The sequence below is a fragment of the Palaemon carinicauda genome, chromosome 6 (assembly GCF_036898095.1).
Source record: "Palaemon carinicauda isolate YSFRI2023 chromosome 6, ASM3689809v2, whole genome shotgun sequence".
In the NCBI taxonomy this organism is placed as follows: Eukaryota; Metazoa; Arthropoda; class Malacostraca; order Decapoda; family Palaemonidae; genus Palaemon; species Palaemon carinicauda.
Window position 1 is genome coordinate 172,905,533 of NC_090730.1, and position 25,000 is coordinate 172,930,532.

Consider the following 25,000-nt stretch of genomic DNA (forward strand, 5'->3'; position numbering starts at 1 on the left):
AAAATGCACGCAAAAAGTTTCCTTGTGGGTTCAGTCTTATAGGACAATAGTTTTGTTAACTGTGCAGCGAAGTGTGGATAGAAATAAATTTCCAGCGGTCTTGTTTAAGAAAGGTTGGTGGTTTTCAGTGTGATATAGGTTGGGTAACTCTATTAGTTAAAACTCAATTTTTGTTTTGGAACGTGTTAGTTTAAAAGGTTATTTTAACGATAGCGTGTAGGCAAGTGAGTGTGACAAGCTCAGTGCAAATAAACTATTGTGCATACTTTGTGATGGAAAATGTGGATCAATATATAATTTTTGGTAACTCTGATATTCTATGGTGTGAATAATCATTGGAATAGCTTAGAGGTTTTATGCCAGCATAATGGCATATTAACCGTAAATCTAGCCTTAATGCATTTATACTCTAAGGAGCATAAAACAATTTTTAACATTTTAGTATTCGTTAAATACATAAAATAGTGAAATATAAATTAGGATTCCAGTTTTAAAGATTACACCTGAATATTAGTACTGGATTATGCAGTAGTGGTATGGCTTTCTTGGTTTAGATGGGAGAACGCTCCTTATGAAGCTAAGGTTTTCTATTAAATGTGTGAACTCAACTGCTATTCAAGGAATGGTAAAAGGAAAACTAAACTTTTAGTGCTGTGCATTATTTTAGCCTTGAAAGCTTGAATATTTTTTTTTTCTTTATTTCAAGAACATATTTTAACCCACATTAGCAAAATTTGATTTTCTTAATTAGATTGGTGGTATGTTTTTAGGTCTTGACATTTTTCTTTTAATTTTCTATGCTAAGTTTCACATTAGACTATAACAGTTCTATACTTTTTGTAGCTATTAATGCTTCAATCATCTCTGAAAAGATTGTTCAATTTAAACACTAGTTGGGAAACCTGCTCTTTGGGCGTTATGTGGAAATTAGTGAATCCAAAGCTAAATATTAATTTATTGATTGCAGTAAAAAAAAAAAATCATAAGTTCACGGTTTTACATCGGTATCCTCAATAATCTAATGTTGGATTTTCAGGATAGATTTTAAGAATGCGAATATTTCGCAAAGTAATACTTTTTCAATAACTATTGTTTATTGCTTTAATATAAATTTATTTCATAGCCTGAATGTTTTTATTTTTTTTATTAGTAATTTTATTTGTAGTATAACTTGATACAGGTGAAGATTAATCTGGTGAATTTCAGGTCTGTAGTGAAACACACAGGCAGTGAAGATTATCAGTGATATTAGTGTCCGTAGTAAAAAATAAAGTAGGTGGTGAAGATTGATCAGGTGAATTTCCTGTCTGTAGTAAAACTTAAAGCAGGCAGTGAAGATTATTAGGCAAATTTCTTGGCTATCTTTACTCCAATGATCTGGCAAGCAGTATGTTTCACTACGCACATTAGGCATGAGGGTGTTTTTGGGAATTATTTGAATGTCATTCTTCCATTTTGCATTATCAGATAAAGTATTGAACGTTTCTACCTTTAACCTATAATTATTAGTGTGATAGCTGAAATGGGTGCTTAGTTACACTACATATTATGGATCTTGAACTCCTGCTCATATTGTCGAATTAACTTGAAAAAAACTACAGCATCTGTTCGAATGAGACTTGCCTACCATTTTCAATTATCAAATTGAATATTGCATATTTCTACCCTAACCTAATATTCCAAACTCAGGATTATGCCCTATATCCCAATAATGAAAACTCGACAATGTTATGAATATAATAAAACTACTAGCTTTAGATTCTGTTCGAACAAAGAACTTAAGAAGCTTCGCTTATCAGTTTTCTGATTTCTACAAAGACACAGATGTGAACATGAAAACTGTAGGAGCAAATATGTTTATAACAATCTAATTGTATAATGAATGCTGACTCTCTGGTCTAGTTTGTGTATAAAGCTCTCAATATGTTTAAATGTATAGTATCTCAATATACATAGTACAACTGTTTTGTATTCTAGCTAATTTACTTCACACGGGTATGGCAAATAAGGACACTAAATTAGTTTAGTGTAGAAACTCAGCCTTGATTTTATAACTGTAGTGTTCAAGTTAAGTTCAAATTGGTTGTTTTACATTATTGAATATACTAAATAATTTTTAGTATTCACAATTAGCCTACTTTTCATTGGTACTGAACTGATGTTAAGGTCACTAAATACTGAACTAATTGTCCTGTAGATATCTTGAAGTCCCATATAGTTGCTATATACTCTAAAGTAACTTGCGGCATTACTAGGGCCATGTAAGTTGAGAGAATTCAGTAGGGTACTAGTTCTGGTTCCTAATATTTGCCAGTGGTTATTTCTTTTCTGCAAAAATAGCTAGTGAAAAGTGTAATTAAGCAATAGCATTGATAAAGAAAGGTACTATATACTATAAAAATAGAGTATTAATCCTAAGGTAGGACACCATATACTTTTTGAAATGGGCCTTTTCATACCAGTATACTAGTGTTCCATGTGGCTTCCTTGCCACCCTACAACTAAGACGACTAGGAAATCTGGTCTAAAAACAAGATGAGGCTCACGAAGTTAACCTGAAGAGATAGATTAAAGAAAATCTGGATAATAAGCAGATTTTTCCTGGTACTTTGAAGTATGAAATGCATTTAATATCCGATCTGTCAAAGTAGCTGTAATTGCTGGATAGAAATTTTTTCCAGTTTTTACAATGCAGTTTAAAGTGTCTACCTTTATTACTTTATGCTGGAGAACGTAAACATAGGTAGGTTGACACAAGTCAATCCCTTGTTGTGATCCTGACAGATTTTGTCATGGCTGTGATAAACATAAGGCTAATGTCTATAAAGCTTTTTCAGAGTCCGTGGGATATACATATTTTAATGAAACTAAAAATAAATTTTCTCATACGCTGTAAGCTTTAATTTGATTTCCTATAGAAGGAAGATCTCCCATCGTTAAAGATTTCTAAAGTCCCAGAAACATTAAGAGGAGTTTAAAGAAGACTTTGAATAGAAGTAGCAATAAAACATGCATAGGGTTGTTATACCATTAACCAATTCCTATAAATCTAGGTCTTAAATGCATTGGCACAATTTTCTATCTCGAAGGCAAAACAATCCCTACGTAACTTCTTTGCAATGAAACTTGACCAAACATTTGACCAGCAAGCATATAACTGACAATATATCCAACAGCCTCATTGTTATTTTCATAAAAAACCAAAGTTTTAATTTTCTCTCTTAAAAACCAAAGAACTTTAATAATGGCTGTCCAGAGGTAACAGACTGGTCAGGCTAGATAGAAAAATCAAAGGTTTGCTAGAAAAGGAAATTCATGAAGCCTTAATTTCACTTTACAGTTTCTCAGGTTGTGCTGGGAGTGGTTGGGGTTTACTAAGTTGGCCCAGGTGACAAATATGCGAGCATTGGCTAAAATGCATCAATTACATAATGGTTTACAGTGTATAATATCAACAAGTTTTCCTAAAGTTATTTGGCTTCCTATCACAAACCATGCAATTTATATAAACCACTTCCATTATTTTAATGCAGTTCATTGGAGAAGTGGGCTTTCCATTATCAAATGACTATTTGCTTATTTGAAAATCAAATTTATATGGCAAAGGAATAAAAGTATTTGCAACTTCTGACAAATGTATATAAAACTAATGTAGGCCTAGTCATGAAATCAGAAGAGAATTTTCATAGCTGAATGCCATTGAGGAGTGTAACACTGGGAAAGTTCAATTAGTATATTCTATGCTAAAATGTAGTGGAATAAGTTCTAACCTTTGTTCAGTTGAAAAATATCAGTAGTTCACTTAAACTATGAATTTGTTTTTTCCAAAGGACAGTTGTGTGGTTTTTGCAAGCTTACTTGAATTGACAATTTTAGTCACCTGAAATTCTACCAAGAAAATAATTTTTTTAAGAATTTTACTGGAGGATGTAATCTTTTATTACTTTTCCTATTTGTCAGAAGAGATTTATTGTACATAAGGTCTTATTGATATACATTTTTTTAATTATGGATGTTTTATTTGAAAATAGATGTTTCAATGTCTAGCTAAATCTTGAATGAGTCATCATAAACTACTTGTAAAAGATATTCTGGACCTGTAGTATTTAAGAATTTTTTTTTTATAATGAAGCAGGTTTTATTTCTTTTCTATAATAGCATAGTAACAGATGATGGTATATTTTGACAGGTAACTACATCTAAAATTCCCCCCCCCCCTCCTAGATAATGAGCGAATGGAGTGTCTTGAGCTACAAACGAGTCCCGGAGACAGCGCATGTAAGATCCTGAGCTGCTTTGAGATGGTCTGACTGTTTCTACAGACTGTGGGAACAAAATGCTCGTCATTGATGCTCACCACAACCAGGGGTCTCAACAGGAATCCAATCATTCTCCTCGGCAATGGTTGCTAGCACTTAGGAAAATCTTAGTCTCGCCTAAGGAGTTGAAGGATCATGCCGGCTTGTACACTTAAGTTCTCATTAACGCCATACCCGTGTTAACACAGATGCATTTCGACCAAAGTAACGTATCCTTGACTCCAACAGAAAAGGACACACAAATTAAAAATGGTGCCTCAATACCCTGAATGGGTGCCTAATGGCACTTTGGTGAAGGTAAGTGCTTAAGTTGAAAGCAAGGCCGTGAAAAATGTCTTGATACTGTACTGAGGATTAGTTCGATCTAACAATTTATTCTTAAAGTAATATATATATTTTTTTCAAATTAAGAAAATCTAGGATATACCTAGGTACTAGTTAGGCTTCTGTCTTGTATGAATAATCTTGTGCTGAAGAATACTAAATTAAAGTATGAAGTCAGTGTCCATACACCACTAAGAATGTTAGGTGTTCATGGGATTTTTTCACTTCAAATGACATTTTTAAAAAAAAAGGAAAAGCTTTCTTCTCTATATAAATTCCAAGAGATAACTGAACTGTGAAAAACTGATAAAGAATGAAATTGTTGTGGTGATAAAAATATTTCTAGAGTAACCTATTTTCAGATGATGCTCAAATTTTCTTACGGTGCAGTAACCTCCACCACTTCCTCCATCTCAAATGGAAAGTGAAGTTAATTTGTCAATTATTTCTAATTGTGAATTTTTCATTCATTTCTGGTTTAAGGTTTGTGTTAAGTTACCATTATTAAACCTTAACGTAGGTTAATCTATCGACTTGTTGCATGCATAGTGATTTTCCTCTTACTTCATATGGGAAAATATATCGGAATACGAGCCTTCTATAGTTGCCATAATCAATTTTGTATAGAGGTACTACTGTTCATTTATTTTCCCCATTTGCCTTTGGAAATGGCTATATATCAATTTCTTATAAGGAATTAAAAATTTTACCTATAAAAGTACATTAACCTAAAGCTTTAGTAATTGTTATTTTGGTGTAATATTTCAATAAGAATTCAATAAAGGATCTAGATATTAAAGGATTTACTGAAGAATAACTAAGCACCCTAATCACTAACTAATTTTATTACAGATTGAGATGAATCCTTTGAATTCACACTGTGGGGTATTATGAATCTAGGAATACTCATCTCCAGACTATCTTGGATTAAAAAAAATTGAAGGACAAAATCTTGTGTGGAAGCTAATGATTTTGGTTATGATTATATGTGGAATAATTGTCACCAGCAAAAGTGGGATAAGATAGCAGGAATGTTAACCATGTAAGTAGAATTTTTACAAATATTCTAGCTTGAATTTCCTATTAAAAGATTTTTTAAAGCTTTGAGTGTTAGTACTTGGTAGAAAGTTAACAATACAATAATTACGGATTCATAAAGTAATTCTTCTCCTAATAAAAATTGAGCTCTAAATAGCAAACTTGTTCCTTCAGGAATGCATACTATCATCTTTTAATATGAATATTACTTCAATGAAGCTGTAATTGTTTATACTTTTCAACAAATTGAAGTTGCTTGGTGGGTGGTGGATATGCTCATGGACCCACCAGATGAAGAGAGTTGCTTTGTCTTCAGCCTTAGTTCTGTACTGACGTAGTACTAACATACTTAATCCTAATATTGGTTTATTGCTTTTTGGGTTAGTTTATTTTGGTGTTGTCTGATGGCGACTATAACGGGGAGACGTGGCTTTACCTTGCTAAACCTGGATTTAACTAAGTTTGGTTCATGAACAGATTTGAGGTGGATCCCTAAACATTATTTTTGCCAAAGTAGAAGGTCAGAAGTAATCCCGTGACATATGTAGGGCGTGGCCGCTTCTCCACTAGGTGGAGTTTACGATGATACTCAAGATGGATTCTTCAGTCTTAACTTGATCAACACTTAAGTTCATGATGAATCACTGTTTCCTATTTCGGGTTCATAGCCTGTGGTCTACCTCGTGTTATCCCTGGAATGGGACAAACTGAGGAAATTGTGTTTTGAAAGACGCCAGCATCCTTTTCCACAAGTTATCCCCCACTGCTTATTCTAGTTAAATTGCTGATAACCTTTGCAGTGTCTTAAACATGAAAATGTTTAGACCTCTTATGCATTGAGAGCACAGTCTGTTAAGAACACCTTGGTTTTAGCTGCTTCTAGGACCTAGTACTAACCTTGCTGCTCAAACCTCTTCAGTTGTACAAACTGTGGAAGAGAGAAGCGATGTGGCACCCTGCGATGAGTTCTTAAGTTTAGGATCCAGTTTCTTTGTTACCCAAAGCTCTCGATGCCAGAACGGTAATCTTAGACGTTGGTGAAATCTTTAAAAGAGAGAACTGAAGCATACAAGCTTGATTTTCCTACCATATCATTTGTTCGGGTCGTCTTCCTAGCCTGCTGCAAAGCCTTCGGACATGGGACCTCCTGCCCCAAAGAGAGTCGCCCAATCAAATGATCATCAATCGGGCAGTTCTTTTCTGTGCTGTACTAAAAAGTAACCCAACCCATGAATATATTTTAGTAAAAAATTACAAGTTTAAGATTATGATGCTAGAGTTAAGTCTTTGTATGATGTGATTAGGATGTTGCCCGCTGCTTCTGTTTCCTGGACATGAATTATTCGTTTATAGCTTCAACATTACCCTGAAGGTATCTGCTAGTGCTAGAGGAATAGCGTCAGATAGTTTCACTTTAAAAGCAAAGTGACGAGCTTCCATCATGCATGCACAAGCAGGAGGTAGGTTAAAGTTTGACTAGACACCCAGGCTCTCCAGATGTGCAGTTTTCCAGGCCATCGGTTTTGTATCAGTTGAGCACATACCAAAGGTTTGGTAGTCATGCTTCTTGAACATCTTGCATTAGATTGCAGAGCATGAGGACATCTTGCTGTCGTACTGTTTACCTCGTTTAGAGGTTAAAACAGGTTTCCCCCCTCTGAAATTGTACACATTAATACATCAAAAGAGACTGAGGTTCTATTAAGAAAAATATTTTTTTTTCCAGATTTTGAACTTGTACCATAAGACTGCTAATACCTCATAAAACTTGAAAAACCTATTAAGAGATTCAAATCTATTTTACATATTTTGTATATAATTCTGTAGAAGTTGAATTGACGTTTTCTTTATTAGCAATTGGAGGAAGTTTTGACAAAAATGCCGAAAAATAGTTTAGACATGCACTGAACTTAATGTAAAAATGTTGCAGTTTACTTACATTAGATATAACAACGTTCTCAATAAACCCTCTTTTTTTTTAGTGTTATATATTATGTATTTTTTGTTGGCTTTTCCATCCCCAAGAGGAGGAAATTTTGACTTTGGTAAATATTGAGTTGATATTTGTTTCTTACAGATTGAGACGGAGACTAATAGTTTTAAATTTTCCTCCATCTGGTGTTATGCAGTCAAAGAAAATTCCCCTCTACAGAATATAATGCCAATAACCAAGGTAAAGGTGTTTGTCAGTTATCACCAGCATACTATGTAATGGAAAATGGGTTACAGAAAAGCTGAAATATCTTAGAGGAGCAAAATCTTAAAAAAAAAAAAAATGGTTTTTGGTGTTGAATAATGCATTTTCCAGTCTAAAGATCATCAGTAGGTGAAATCCCTTTTCATGATATTCACTAAAGACTCAGTCTCCCCATCAGTGGATTTTAAATATAAGCAGAAAATGTATGTTTGTATTGATTCTGAACTAAATTATATTGTCATTTAATTTTTATTTATATTTAAATACTGCATGTAGTCTAGTGCAGGGTGCAAGACGGGACTGTTAGTCAAGTACTTAGCGTTTTCAAATTTCCTAAAATCATTCATGTACATTAAGGTAATTTAATGTTGTTGCTATATCAGCTTTTCTTTGGCTCATTTAGTTCTTAAGGTTAATGTGCAGATGTTTATCTTGAAATAGCGAGAATTTTGATAGAATAACCTGGAATGTCGACCATTTATAAAGTCTGGAAACTGCAAGGGATGGAAATTTTATTCTTTATATCCAAAGAATTCATTTGAAATTGAAAGCCATTTGAGAAGTTTTTATATTAACCATGCGAGGTTACTGTAAAATCATTGGATTGTAATTTTTTTTTCAGGAATTATCTTATTCATCCTTGAATAGATATTGATGCTGAAATATAGAAGTCTGCAATTCACCATTGGTCAGATTCACCCCTTAGTACTTTTCTCAGTTGGTTTCTCTTAAGATCTTATATATCTGATCTAGTTTGTCTAGAATATTTAAGGCACTACCACTAAGTTGGTGAAACATTTCACGGTTCTTAAGAGTGCATGAAGAAATGTTTACTACTTTTTGTCTATGAAATTTAGATTAAGGAATGATTATTTGTCTATACTATTTAGATATATAGAAAAAGCTTGATCATAAATATAAGTATATTTTTAGAATAACAAGAGTTTCATCAATATCCCAACTTTTACGTTTGAGTATTAAATTTATCATTCGAAGGATTTGTAACATCTGCACATTGCCAGTACATTTTCTTTGTAGCAGTGGGCTTATTATATAATTAAAAAGGAATGGTATCATTGATGATAGGAGGCTCTAGTTACTGAGCCTAACACTTGCCAGTATTATTGGAAATTAACCTTATTTTAAATTAACCTTAAATATTTTTTTCCCTCTAAGTTTATTAATTTCTTAAAAGTGTAATTTTTTTAGTTTTTAGATATTTTAAGGTCATTATGTTGAATGTTCAAAAACATGCAATACCTTTGAGAGAGCTCTATGAATTATGAAATTAAAGTAATAAAAAGTACCTTATAAATTTGATTTCATCTGCATTTTTAGTACTTTGCGTATATTCCATGGTGATATGCTAATTAGGGTTTTAATGGAAAGGAAATGCTTTAAATATACAGGGTCATGTGCTAGTAATATGTTGTAGTAAATGTACTTTAGCATATTAGGTTTACATTACAAACATAGCCCGTAATTTGTCGAACATGGAAGAAAATTTATACAATGGACGAAATGGTTTGGAGAAAGACAGAATGGGTATTTTAGCATTTTAAGTTTCATTAGTTTTGAATGCTTCTCCGAATTAAGTTTAAGTAACTCTGGCTGGCATATTTCTTAAGGCTGGCTGGCATAATTCTTTAAAGTTAGCATACATAACAAATAAATATTAAGCAAATGAGTAAGGTTAACATTGTCATTAAACTATGATAAAGATTTTACAATATATAAAGTATTGAGTTTTTGTCATTAAACTATGATAAAGATTTTACTATATAGTTCAGTGAGAGTCCAAGCATACTTACAAGCATTTGCAGAACTAATTAGAAATCTGTTGCCTGTTTGTATTAAAATGTATTTAGAATTTGGTGATTTTGCTTAAAGGTCAAGTTTGATTTATATGATAGTATATTATGAACCAGTAAATATTAGTTGAAATTCAAGTAGGGTCTCTTTACTTACAAACTGTATTTCAGGAATCAACAGTAACATTATTTCAAATATAGTTTATGCTATAACCTACTGGCCTCTTTACATATGCTGTGCAAAACTTCTTTAATCTGTTCATGAATTTTGCAGGATTATGGTCTTACATTTTGAGTTTACCAAATGCCCTTGTTTTGTTTGGCGTTAAGTATTTTCTTAAAGATTACATAGTTAAAAACACTGGTAAGTAAATATCTGCATTTCCTCTAATTAGGTATGTTAGGTGACTCCTTTTGCTTTGTAATTTAACGTTTTTTATTTATATCTGTGTAGAGCCATAATTGGTTATTTCTGAAGTTATTACTAGATGAAATTTAAAACATTGATAGGTTTAGGGCATTGGTAATATCGTTTGACATTTCAAACGAGTATATTGCAATTGATCTAAAATTGTAGACTATCCTAATTCTGTTTTAACTTAATTAGAAATGAAAAAAATTACTATAATTTCAAATAGCATTAGAGAAAATATGAAAGGGTGTTTTAAGATATACTGGTTATTTCCAGGTACTCAAATCCAAGGAAACTATAACATCCCAAAGTCTTAAATTGGTCGGAAAATGGAATGGACAGTCTCCCTTGATCACGAAGGGTAGTAGTGGCGCTTTGTGGACAAACCACACTGTAGGCATTGGTGAGTCTTACCAAGATTCCTTTCAATCCCTAGCTTCTCTTAAATAAATATTTTACTCTATTCCTGCGTTCATCCTCTCCCTGTTGTTGATTTGTTGATCATCTTAAGTGAATAGTGCAATTAAGATTTAATCCAATGTGTACTTTGTCGCTGAATTACTTGAAAGGCTGGCTGCCAATTGGGTATAAAATGGCTTCCCAGTCCTCGGATTTGTGAGACATCTGATCATGCCTTAATTTCTATAGTGAAGACGCAGAAGCCTGTCCCTGATGTATTCGTAAAAGATTAATATAAAATCCCAGACTAGTTATGTTGAGTTATTTTGTCAATTCCTTATAATCGAAAGAAAAAGTAGTTGAACTATATATAACTTTTTTTATTTTATGATCTTGAATGTTAACTTTTACATAAAAGCTTGTTCTATGACTCCATTTTTTTCCCTAGAATCAGTGATTAGATATCATTAAATAGATATTGTTTAACGAAATAAAACTCTACAGTCAGTACTCAATTTAGAATTGGTTTCAATTTAGAATTGGTTTAATTTTATAACTTGTGTCCTGAAGGGTCCATGATAGCTGTCCGTCCATAAGGAAAAATGTTTTAGTGGAATGCGATAATCAAGAAAAATATTATTTTTTAAGATAATAGTAATTATCAATTACTTAATAATAAACTAACTATTCCAGATTGAGGTAGCTGATAATCCGTGCTCTAGATGTGATAAAATAAAGTACTCAAGATTCAAAGGCTATCAAGACAATGAATGAATGAATTTAAGGTACGAAAAACCAGAGGAAGTTTAGTTTATTTAGTGTTTTTGCATCAAATATATGATCGTGAGTATTTTAAGTAAGGTTATCTTATAACTAAATCATAATTTTTCAAATATTGTGGATTAGAGAACTTGAATCACACTCATAGTGCTTTGTGAATTACATTAAACTGGATAGATTGGAAGTAAATCTTCAAATTTAAATATCATTGATTATCTGAATCACAAGTAGCTACTGGATGACAAATGCTTAATTAATGTGGATGAAAATATAATCGACCACATGTTAATTTTATTAAAGTTTTAGTTAAAGACTTGAATCAAACACTGTGCTTATGAACCCAATTTAAGTCAATTTCTTGTTTGCTCTGTTTTATCAGATCATTTTTTGCATTGAAATATTTTCCATTTTCAGCCTGTCAACTCCAGCATATCTTACGTCATTTTAATCACTTTACATTAACCCAATTTACCATTCCAGGAAATAAATGGTTGTCCTTAGCAGCCAACACCTAACCTCTGCAGTATGCAACATCATGAGGCACCAATAGAAAAGGTATAGGGAGGGGCAGCAACTATTAATGAGAAAGACTACAGCATCACATAAAACCAAAGGCGAGATGGAGAGACTAACACCAGCTGCATCACTCCAGTCAAAGTATAGAAGGGAGAGTAAGCAGGATGTGGGGTGGAGCTCAGTCGCAGCAACACCTTTACGACTTTGTCATCATCTTCGTCAAATCACTTCTGAACTATCTACTGAACCGAACAGCCATATTATTATCCTTTTTGTAATGTCATATGTACTGAAATAAAACCAGTATTTCAATAATAAACCCGTGGAAAAGAATAATCTAATAAAAACACCAATCAAAGAAAGTATTTTATTAAGCTTTCATCTAATGTTGTATCAACAGAAGGGTTCTCTCTTCAAAGCACACTTCACCCAAGCAACTACTATAGACTCACAGGCTATGCAGGCTCCTCCTGCGGGCTCCTCCTGCAGGCTCCTCCCGTCGAAGCGGGCTCCTCCCGTCGAAGCGGGCTCCTCCTGCGGGCTCCTCCCGTCGAAGCGGGCTCCTCCTGCGGGCTCCTCCCGTCGAAGCGGGCTCCTCCTGCAGGCTCCTCCCGTCGAAGCGGGCTCCTCCTGCAGGCTCCTCCCGTCGAAGCGGGCTCCTCCTGCAGGCTCCTCCCGTCGAAGCGGGCTCCTCCCGTCGAAGCGGGCTCCTCCCGTCGAAGCGGGCTCCTCCTGCAGGCTCCTCCCGTCGAAGCGGGCTCCTCCTGCAGGCTCCTCCCGTCGAAGCGGGCTCCTCCTGCAGGCTCCTCCCGTCGAAGCGGGCCCCTCCTGCAGGCTCTAACCGTTGAAGCGGGACTCCTCCTGTAGGTTTTCTCGCTTGCTTGCAACTTTACCCCTGCACACTTCTCTCGAATATGCTTTACTGATAATTTCACGCCAATTGACAAATGCACAAGCTCCAACGATTAATTTGGAATCCTATTCTTTCTGCTGCCGACAGTCATAATGTAAAGACTGATTTATCAAGTTTTCAGTGCATGGGAGGCCATTTATCTGTCCTGTGGAAAATTGAATAAATTTAGGACTGCTGAATGAAATAAATTTAGAAGAAATTTAAATAAAGACCGATCAAATAGGATCTATTTGTAAAAGCTATTCACCGTACAGACTAGAGGCATTTTGGTTGCCGCTACCCAACTATCACATGTGAGAAACTCGAAGTATGTGCAGAATTTAATCCCATCAAAAAGTTAGGCTAGCTTTAATAAATCCAGAAAGCATAATATTTACCAAGCTAACTGATCAAAGCTCACTTCGAAGATAGGTTTAAGATTAAAAGGAAAACTAGGCCTTCTGGAAATTTAGTTAAAGTAAGATTGTTATTCCCGATAATCTTAAAACTTAATAAATGCAATTGGTTTTATTCAATGAAATTAAAATGTTATAACTTTTTAATCTGATTGTGAGCGAGAAGTCAAGAATTTTAGATTCTTCAAAGGCATCAAGACTTTCCAAGTTACTTTAAGCAAAGCTATTAAAAGTTCTTTCAAAGTCTATTAAAGATCTTTCCAAGTTACATTACGCATATTTATATTGCATTGATATTGAAAGATTAGCAAGATTAGAATGAAATTGATATCACAAAATTTTAACTTAATTTTTTTTTCTGAATGATTTAAGTATAAAAAATGATAAAACTAAGATTTATCTACTTTTTCCAAAAAAATCATAATACTATGTAAAAATAAGGTAAGGTGCAACTAGAGAGACTTTTAAACTATGGATTAAAAACTGAATGTTTCTATCAATTAACCTTCAACCAAAAATTGGACAATTTGTCACCTTTAATGTTTACTAAATATTAAAGCACAAACATTCTGGCCCATCTGGTATACGACCTGTCAATTTCTGCAAAAATACTTATGAAAGACATATATAAATTACCAAATCTAGAATATTTTTTTATCCCATGGTTCTCGATAGTTTTATACCCGTTTCATTCTTTTATAGTGTTAATATTCCCTCATAGGCCTTAGCCCTTGCAGGAGCCTGCTTTTCCAACCATTGTTGTAATTTAGCTGGTAATATAAATACAATTAGTTTACTCAGCATTTGAGTGTATATGAAGGAGCTAAAACAGCAAGTTTGTTGTATGTTCATAAAAATATACATAAAAACTTCAAATTACTGCTTGCTTATATATTTTCAGTATAAAGTTGCCTTAAAATATAAAATTTTACAGTGCATTAACTGTAGAAGTTTGATTTTAGTTTTATGTAGGCTATTAATTGCGTTATTACCTATGTGATTTGAGATAACTGTGCACTCTGTACAATTACTTGAATTTTAAGTTAATGATTCACCCAAATGAAACTTCGATTTCTACGCTGTTTATTGATAGAAGCAAACTTCCATTACTCTAAGATTCTATATGGAAAATTACAAAATGCCCATTAGCAATAGGGTACCATTGAAACATTTTAAAAGATATATTGAAAATTTATTAGTAAATAGCAAGTTACATCTTTATTACATTAACACGGAATTTTTCTATAAGGTGGTTATTAAATCTTGGAACTTTTACAATGACGCTAACACTGCTAACAGATTCAGTTTGCATATTAGTTTGGCTGTATCCATTTGTCCAATGTATCAAAGCTTTTGCCAAATTTCGTGCACGAGTCGAACCGATTGATACCTAGATGGATTCAAGGTCTGACAGCATATATCTGAAATGGGAAAATTTACTTTAATATACTAGTTTTTAGAATTTTTATTTTATATTTTACATTTACGAATATTCTATATATGTAATAGTCAAACCATTAGAAATTTATCTAATACAGGGATGTGTATCCTCATGGAAATGGCATATATAAATATGGCAGTCAACTTGAGAGAGTTATGCACGTATTAAAACGGATATTGCTATGACCTATAAAATTACTTTACTCATTTGGTTTCCCTCAATTAAGGATGCTTAATATATCAAAGGATACAGTAAATCTATACACGTTTTGATGGACACTGCGTTTTAAGAGTATCGACTTAGTTATGAGAAAACTATAAGTTCAGATAATGAACTATAAAAAAAAATAATAATATTACGTTAATATGATGAACTATAAAAAAAAATTACCACGGAAATGTAAATTTAGCTCTATTGAGATGTTTTATGCAAATGATCGTTATTTAAGTCATGGAAAACCACCTTTATGGATCATATAAATCAGTAAAAGTTCCAAGATCAAATTTTTTTTTTTTGCTAATATTACTTTACTTTGTATATAAAACATTATGGAAATGGGAATTTAGCTCTGTTGAGGAGTTAATGTAAATACTAATGCTTTATTGAAAACCAAGCAAATCCACCTTTAGTGATCAAATTTAAAGTAACATTGGCACTAATTTCATATGATTTTAGATTTAAATATCAAACTCTTTGTGGAACGTTGAGGATAATTTAGCGTTGGAATAAACAATGTTACCCTGTATAAATTCATTCTTATATAAAACAACCTTATATTCAGTAAGGAATAAATGGCCTAAAAAAAAAATCATAGGGGCTCTTGCTTTAAATTTCATCGTTAAAAGGACTAACTATAGGGCATTACTGGATTTTACATTCGAGAAACTCTAAAGCGTTTAAAGTGCTAGTTTCATTTGGCTTACAATCTGTTTGCATAGGTAGCTAATCAAAATAAGGCCAAAGGATTTAATTGTAGTTTATAGCAATGTAGCATTCTTCCGCAAATATTTAACCTTAAATACTTTTACCAGCTCTACTAAAAATTAAAAATGGTAAATGGCACATAGGAGAATCGTTTTGTAAAGTTAAGAGGAAACTAAGTTAAGAAAAAACAAGTTAACAGTTCAATGCACAGTTTCAAACAACCAGTTAATTGAAAATTGAACAATCCTTAGATTGCTAGTCAAGAAAAAGCTCAAATAAAAACAATTTTCTAGATAATGAAGTTTTAAGGCAAACTTTATGTAAGTATACTTAAGCATATGCATTAAAAAGCAATATACAAATGCTAGTTCATATATTCTATAACTTCCAGAACCTACCTGGTCCTGACTACAAAACTAAGACTTGTAAATTCTAACTAATATTTCATGTGCCTCACTATAGATAGAACAGTACACTGAATACCACAAGAGAGGCATGATACTAGGAGCATCAAGCTTTGTTTGGTTTAAAACAAAGAGTAGGTTTAAGATATCACCGTTGTTACTCAATAAATTGCATTTTAAGAATTATTTCAAGAATTTTATCTTAAAATTAAAAAAATACCGAATACTTAAATAATGAAGAGTACATTTCTTTGTTTAAACTTTACAATGACTAATTGGCTTTAAATTCGCTAACCTTTACGCTAAAAGAACGAATGGCGTATTGGTATGCTTGAGAAAACTACCTTAGAACTTGATAAAAGTAAAAAAACACAAGCATGATATACCCTGGTACTGAAAATATTTAAATACTATGCCAAAATCCCATTCAAATAAATTTCAGAATTCCAACCTAAACTGACTTATGGGTCTAATTTTCATTGTCATCATCTATAAATGATGACAAAACATGATTGCCTTGCCACAAAATGTCAAATGAAGCTAAACCTGTCAGCTCCCAAACCTCATGGCGAACATAACCATACACTAAAATAAAATTCTAATCACAGTTGGTATTCAAGTCACATATTGAAAATGCTACTAGTCCATGGTTAACTATGAATCTAAGATTTAGTAATATTCAACATAAAAACAAAGAACTACATAGTGGTAATAATTTGAAAAACAAAAATAAATCAGCCTTTATGATAAAACTTTAGTATTAGTATACAAAAACACTCACATGGACCCTTGAAAAATGGCATTGAAGCAACCATTTTTTTTCATAATCTAAAGTAAACACTCGCCTGGTTACACGGTCCTAATTTATAAAACTAAACCCTATAACATACAAAACACTCCCCCCCCCACCAACACTGGCCTGGTTACTTCGGTCCTAATATATAAAACTAAAACCCCTTAACATACAAAACACTTAACCCTCTATAAAAAAAAAGTAAAATAAAAAAAAATGCATAATCCCAAATTGACATTGAAAATGCTTCACTGTCCTTGGTTAACTAAATTAACTCAAAATGAGCAATATAATTATACAAACGAAAACTCCCTAGCAGTAACAATTTATAAAGAAAACTACCTTAAATAGGCTTACCACAATGATTTAAACAAGTAGTCAACACTGGCAAGGTCTTCCAAAAATAGCCTGCTTGCAGCTGATGATTTCCGAAGAGAACTTGCACTTTTGTCACCCCAAAGTCAACTGAGTTTCCTTACCGTTTAGCTTGAAATGTTAACTAATACAATGATGAGGGAAATGGGAAGTTACCTATTAGTAATTTCTAGTCCTTTTTTTGGAGGACAAGAAGTGCCATCTATTTGTGTATTGATACACTAAAAATTGATTTATGGGTATTCATTTCTAAACAGAAATATCTAATATCGTGAAAATTTAATATAATGGGACTTGTTATAGTATGGACGAATTTGATATTACTGAATATGTATCAATTCTAATTCTGATCATGATTTCGAATTAAAGTGTATATGTTCAAAATGCTGAATATAATAAAAATAAAATAAAAATTCCGAGTCCTTTATCATTTAAGTTATCTGGAATTACATGTAGATATATATATATATATATATATATATATATATATATATATATATATATATATATATATATATATATATATATATATATATATATATATATATATATATACAGTATATATATGTATATATATATATATATATATATATATATATATATATATATATATATATATATATATATATATATATATATATATATATATAATTTAGAACAGGAGAAAACAAGCAATTCAATAATGAAAACAAATATAGATTTTTAATCAAGTAAAAATTATATGCATGCAGTTTATTCCTTTTGTTATATCAAATTACATTGAAAACTTGAATATAATTTAGAACAGGGGTAAACAAAGAGATTAATTACTAAGTAAATTATTAAAATTAGTAAACAAACTTAACATATATTACGATATAAGTTAATCGTAAAAACATTTAACACAATCATAAATTCAAAAGTAATTCATGTAAGATATAATAAATCATAAAACTGAAACTGGAAACCAAAGATGATTATTATATATTAGAAATTTCTCATAAAAATTAATTCTTATCGAATGTTTTTCCTTATAGAAACCGGTCTAAATTAAATTTATGTATATAAGGTTAATTTTAACCTCATGATATTTCCTTTTGATATTTCAAAATCTTCCACATCACAAATTCAGTATAAAAATCTGCTGATATGAGAACGGTAATATTTCACCATTAAAAGTATTATAGAGATATTGAAATTATAATCCTTCTCACAATGTATTTAAAACAAAATAGATTATTTTTAGGAGCATTTTTTGGCGTTATATATCGTAAAAATCAGAACTGATTCACAATTATAAATACTTAGCTTTTAGATTTTTCCTTTTTCAAGCGACTCTCTTATAACAAAATTCTATACATTCATAACATATTATGCTCATGAGAGAGAGAGAGAGAGAGAGAGAGAGAGAGAGAGAGAGAGAGAGAGAGAGAGAGAGAGAGAGAGAGTGAGTTGATGGGGATGTAGATTTTAACTGAAAAGTTGCTAAACGTTAGGCATATACTTTTTGAACTTCTAATTTGTAATCTCAAATTCATTAACTGAAGCATATACATAGCAGAGAGAGAGAGAGAGAGAGAGAGAGAGAGAGAGAGAGAGAGAGAGAGAGAGAGAGAGAGAGAGAGAGAGAGAGAGAGAGATGTTACCTAAATTAGTCACCGAAGAAATGGATATAGCATAATATTCCTATCAGTAAAAATTTCCAAACTTTTGACTCATTCCTGATTCACATCTCCAATCAATGGATAACATTTTCTTAATAGTACCCCCAAATGGAAATGTAATCACAGAGCTAATACCAGAAAGTCGTGATACCTGAAGATATAAATAATTTTTTTATATAAATACCTTATATATTGCTACAATAAATAGCAATAGCTTTTAACATAACGCAGAATATAGACTAGAGAACTCCAGACCAGAAAAGTAGCTTCCTGATTGTACCAAAATAAACACACTGGATGTAGCAATGTACCAATATGATACGCCTTCTGTATTCTTATTCCAGTGAATATATACACATAAACACTCACCTATACACTCTATTAGAACACGCACAGACACACAAACACACAAACACAAATCATTCAGCAACTTCCATAAAATGAGTTGGCTTCAGCTATATAAAATCACTGAGGTTACTACCTAATTGATTTTCAAACTGCTGAATTGTGGATAAATACATGAGCAATTAAAAATAGCCTTTTATTATGCTTACTCAAAAAGGCTTCTCTCCTGCAAAAATTCCAGTGTTTCCTCAGGAACATCCCTCCAAAAACCATCTCTCCAACCCTTTGCAAGTCTTCCATTCCTTCTGCCTCCTTAAACATTCAAGTTAAACGCTTCTCTCTCTCTCTCTCTCTCTCTCTCTCTCTCTCTCTCTCTCTCTCTCTCTCTCTCTCTAGAGCTTCCTCATGAGTGGACCACCTAAATACTCTCTCATCCAATCTTCCATTCATTTACTTGCCTCTCATACCTATACAGTTTACTCTTCTTTCTTTTCATGCCATACATACTAAGCAAAGAATCTCAAACTTTTATTTCTTCCTTTTTATTCAAAGTCCTCCTTCAACTCCTCGAAAGGAGAGTTGGAGTCACAGTCTTTTCACTCATTATAACTTGGCTCTTTACAGACATTTCCAATCTCATCTTAATGCTTTGCAGTCAAACAGGCACTGACGTTGATGCTAATTTCTAGCATTCAAAAATAAAATTAAATATATTATAATTGATTTCATAATCTGCAAAAAAATCCAACTAAAAAAGGCAATCATAAAAAAGGAGAGATACGAATATCGTAGATGTATGATACAGCAGTACTGTTACTGTACCTTAAAACGATCTGGGTTAAAATGATAGTTGTTGATTTCTGTTACAGGGTCTTGGGCTGTTTCATTTAATAATTAAAATAGTTATTTTAGGTTAATAGTGTTTTACCATGATGAAATATTATCCTTTTAACCCTATAATGTGCTGACACCATGTATCATGTAAGGCCACATATCTATCTTACCTTTCAGGCAACTGAAAATTTTGACACACTGCACCAGATTATATTATTTCGTTTTGGATTTAGTCTCCCCCCAAACAAATCTAATCGTTTTCTTTACATTCTAACATAACGTTTTCTTACTATAAAAGGAGAGACTAACGACTCTTGATTTTACACTATCTCATACTTCATGACTTCATTATTGTACTTTATTTGTATATTGGGACACTGATAGCTTAACTAAACTGTAATGATTGAACTTATATTAAACTATCTTAATTATTTTTTAATGGGAATTCTTGTTTATTATTGTCAAATATTGAATATTTATCTGCATTGTTATAACTCTGATCAGGTTGTACTGATCTATTGCAGAGGAATAGAAACAACCCACGCTATCCTCTTATAGATCCTAGAGTTATTTATAGGCATGTAATTGAATATCCATACACGATTTGAATTCTCCAGATGCAACAGATTATAAAAAAATTACGGTATGTTTTTACAAAACTTGAATCTTTACGGATATAAAGTGTTAAGAAATTTGTATTCGATGATCAAATTCTGCTGTTGAAAAAAGGAAAAAGATAAATTTTCAGAGTATCTTTCCATGTATTAAGAACGTTATAAAATTTTTTCTATTCCGTTTAGACACGAATTTACACTTATTCTTATATGAAAATCTAAAAGGGAAAATAAAGAAGTTAATTAATGAAACTTGCCAGCATAAAATCCTTCATTAGGAAAATAAATTTTATGTTGTTTTCTAAATATCAAAAATGGATAGAAAAAAAAGTGTTCTTAATGTTTGAAGTTATACCTAAAATACAACACTTCAGTTTCAGCTTTCACGGCCTTAATAAAATATATGAATATATTTTTCAAAAAGACTTTTGCATATTTCATCATACATTGACACAGATCCCTTACTGGAATATAAATAAACTCGAGATAGGTTACATGGCTCTTCTGTGAATATAATAAATCCTTACTTTCACCAAAACTTTAGTTTGTAACATCTGAAATTGTTTATTAGTATTTATATATGACTTTTTCTATTCCTAACACTTTTCTGAACTTTACCATAAAACTAGAAATTTGCTAAATAAAATATAAAATAAAAAGGAAGATAGACGAAAAAATTAAGAGAGAGAGAGAGAGAGAGAGAGAGAGAGAGAGAGAGAGAGAGAGAGAGAGAGAGAGAGAGAGAGAGAGAGAGAGAGCGTATTGTATCATATTGCTATTTTTAATTATAACGCGTTTCTGAACTTTACCATAAAACTAGAAATTTGCTAAATAAGATATAAAATAAAAAGGAAGATAGACGAAAAAATTAAGAGAGAGAGAGAGAGAGAGAGAGAGAGAGAGAGAGAGAGAGAGAGCGAGCGAGTATTGCACCTTATTGTTATTTTTATTTCTATCACATATTAGAACTTTATCATAAAACTAGAAATTTGTTGAATAAAACAGAAAGTGAGAAGGAAAATACACAAAAAATCTTGAGAGAGAGAGAGAGAGAGAGAGAGAGAGAGAGAGAGAGAGAGAGAGAGAGAGAGAGAGAGAGAGAGAGAGAGAGAGTATTGTATCATATTGCTATTTTTATTTCTAACACATATCTGAACTTTACGATAAAACTAGAAATTTGTTGAATAAAATAGAAAGTGAGAGGGAAAATACACGAAAAACCTTCAGAGAGAGAGAGAGAGAGAGAGAGAGAGAGAGCGAGAGAGAGAGAGAGAGAGAGAGAGAGAGAGAGAGAGTATTGCTTTTCCTATTTGTAATACACACCTGATATTAATCATAAAACTAGAAATTTGCTGAATAGACAGGTAATGAGAAGGAAAATACACGAAAAATAAGAGAGAGAGAGAGAGAGAGAGAGAGAGAGAGAGAGAGAGAGAGAGAGAGAGAGAGAGAGGGAGAGAGAGAGAGAGAGAGAGAAGGGAGGACCAGGTATAGCTTATAATTTTTCTATATATCTACGAAAATTAAGAACAAATAGAAAAATAATAATAATATCACAATACAAGAAGCAGATTGCAATTAGGAAGGAAATCAGGTTACACAAAGAGGGGAAATGTAAGGAATTAGTAAAGTTAGAAAAAAGGGGAAATGAACAGAATAATAACAGAGGAATGGTAACAAGGAAGACAAATTATTGAGACAATAAGAAACATTGTGAATTTATGGGTCTTCTTCACGGCAGATAATAAAGGAATTTTGAAAGGAAACTCCAATGTTGAGTTGATGAAAAAACATTGCTTAAACTGTAACTATTTATAAAATTATCCAGTATCATGGTAAATCTATACAACGATATGGAACAGAATTATAAAAACTAAAACACTGAGAAGGCGTTATCTGTTAACCAACTAATTCCAAGTTACCTAAGATCAGAGAGACGTACCTCCATTGCAATTTGAGTAGATAGAATCTGGATTAAGAGAGAAAGCGTTAATTGCACAGAGAAAACAAAAGTACATCACCGTGATAAAATGTATGTAATTTTTTTTTCTTCTATTAACGTGCTTTTTTTGAAATTTTTATAAGGAAAGCACGATTGCCTTCAATTTGAAGGACTACGCTTTGTCTTTTTATAGTTTATATATGACATATCTGTTTTTGACGTTGTTAATAGTTTACATAGGACATATCTGTTTTGACGCTGTTACTGTTTTTAGTATGATATATTGTTAATTTATTCTCATCATTTATTTATTTCCTTATTTCCTTTCCTCACAGGGCTATTTTTCCCTGTTGGAGCCCTTGGACTTATAGCATCTTGCTTTTCCAACAAGGGTTGTAGCTTGGGAAGTAGTAGTAGTAATAATAATAATAATAATAATAATAATAGACCGTATTTGCGATCGGCTGCCCTGCCTGACATCGCCTAGACCTCGGTAGTATATGATCATGTGCTGTACCGGTCACCAGCGTCCTTCCTCCCAGCAGCGAGGAGTCCTAGCGCGGAAATTGGTATGAAAATATGCAAGAATAGGTTTAAGTTTTTGCTATGGTACTTTGGGGGTTGATTATATTGATGTGTGATTATTATTTCATAAAAGAGATAGTCGGGGAAGGGAAAAGACTTCGGTGAATAATGATAGATCAAGTAATCAGAAGTTAGGATTATTTTCTAAAGGACTGAGCAGTTATGATTTCTTTAAGGTATTTAGTAGTTACATAATATGGATAAAATATTTTACCAGAATGAGACATATCTAAAAAGTAAATGGATAAAATAGACAAGAGCTGGAAAGAGGGAAATAGAAATGTATGACAAATTTGAATATCATTAATTACATACCTAAATTGATAACTAAAAGTATAATATGCCCGTTAGCCAGTGGTTTTATATATATATATATATATATATATATATATATATATATATATATATATATATATATATATATATACAGTATATATATATATTTATATATATATATATATATTTTATATATATATATATATATATACTGTATATATATATATATATATATATATATATATATATATATATATATAAATATATATATATATATATATATATATATGTATATGCATATATATATATATACATATATATATATATATATATATATATATATATATATATATATATACATATATATATATATACATATATATATATATATATATATATATATATATATATATATATATATATATATATTTATATATATATATATATATATATATATATGCATATATATATATATATATATGCATATATATATATATATATATATATATATATATATATATATATATATATATATATATACAAATATATATGTATATATATATATATATATATATAAATATATGTATATATATATGTATATATATATATATATATATATATATATATATATATATATATATATATATATATATATCAAGGGGGTAGATGGATATGGAGATGCTCTTTGCACTATCCAAAAGAGATTAGTTCACCAAACTTTCGGCTGCACTCCACAAGGCAATAGAAGAGTTGGAAGACCAAGGCGTACATGACTGAAGACTATGAAGCGTGAAGTAGGAGATGATGAATGTAGAAGTATTGATTTAAGAGCTCAAGATAGAGACGACTGGCGAAATATAATCGAGACCCTTTGTGTCAAAGGCGTAGTAGGAGATGATGATGAGAATGATGATGATGATGATGAGGATGATGTTGATGATGATGATGATGATGATGTATTTATATGTATATGTTATGGACATCAAGGATTTAGAAAGTAAATTGAAATATTTAAAAAGTAAAACAGTGACGGATATTTATCATTTAATAAAATACATGAAAAAATATCTGTAAAAAATAAAATAAAAATCCAAAAACTTGGTTGGGAAAAAAGAACTTTTGATTTAAGCGAAGTCCTTCAAGTTTTAATTGCTATGGAAAGAGTAACAAAACTTAAAGGTCATCCTTTTATAAACCGAAGAAATGTTTTAAAGTCTGACAGAAGTACCGAATAAAATTATAACTTTTAAAATAATTCCTGGATTTAACAATATTAAAAAGATATTGACGAAGTATTTTTCTTTAAAGCTCTAGTAAGATAAAAATAAGAATGTTCAAGAGAGAGAGAGAGAGAGAGAGAGAGAGAGAGAAGAGAGAGAGAGAGAGAGAGACGAGAGAGAGAGAGGAGAGAGAGAGAGAGAGAGAGAGAGGATGATAAAGGTTGTATTGAATTGAAATAACTTTAAATAATTCCTAGATTTAACAGTATTAAAAGAGAGAGAGAGAGAGAGAGAGAGAGACGAGAGAGGAGAGAGAGAGAGAGAGAGAGAGAGAGAGAGAGAGAGAGAGAGAGAGAGGCTGTAAGACATATATAGTGTTTATCTGTTTTAAAGACGAGTCTAGGAACCATGAACTTCTGTAAAATAAATTTCCATTTAATGTCTATTGATTTGCAATTATATTTACATGCCTATTAAAGATGGTGTAATTAAATTCCCCC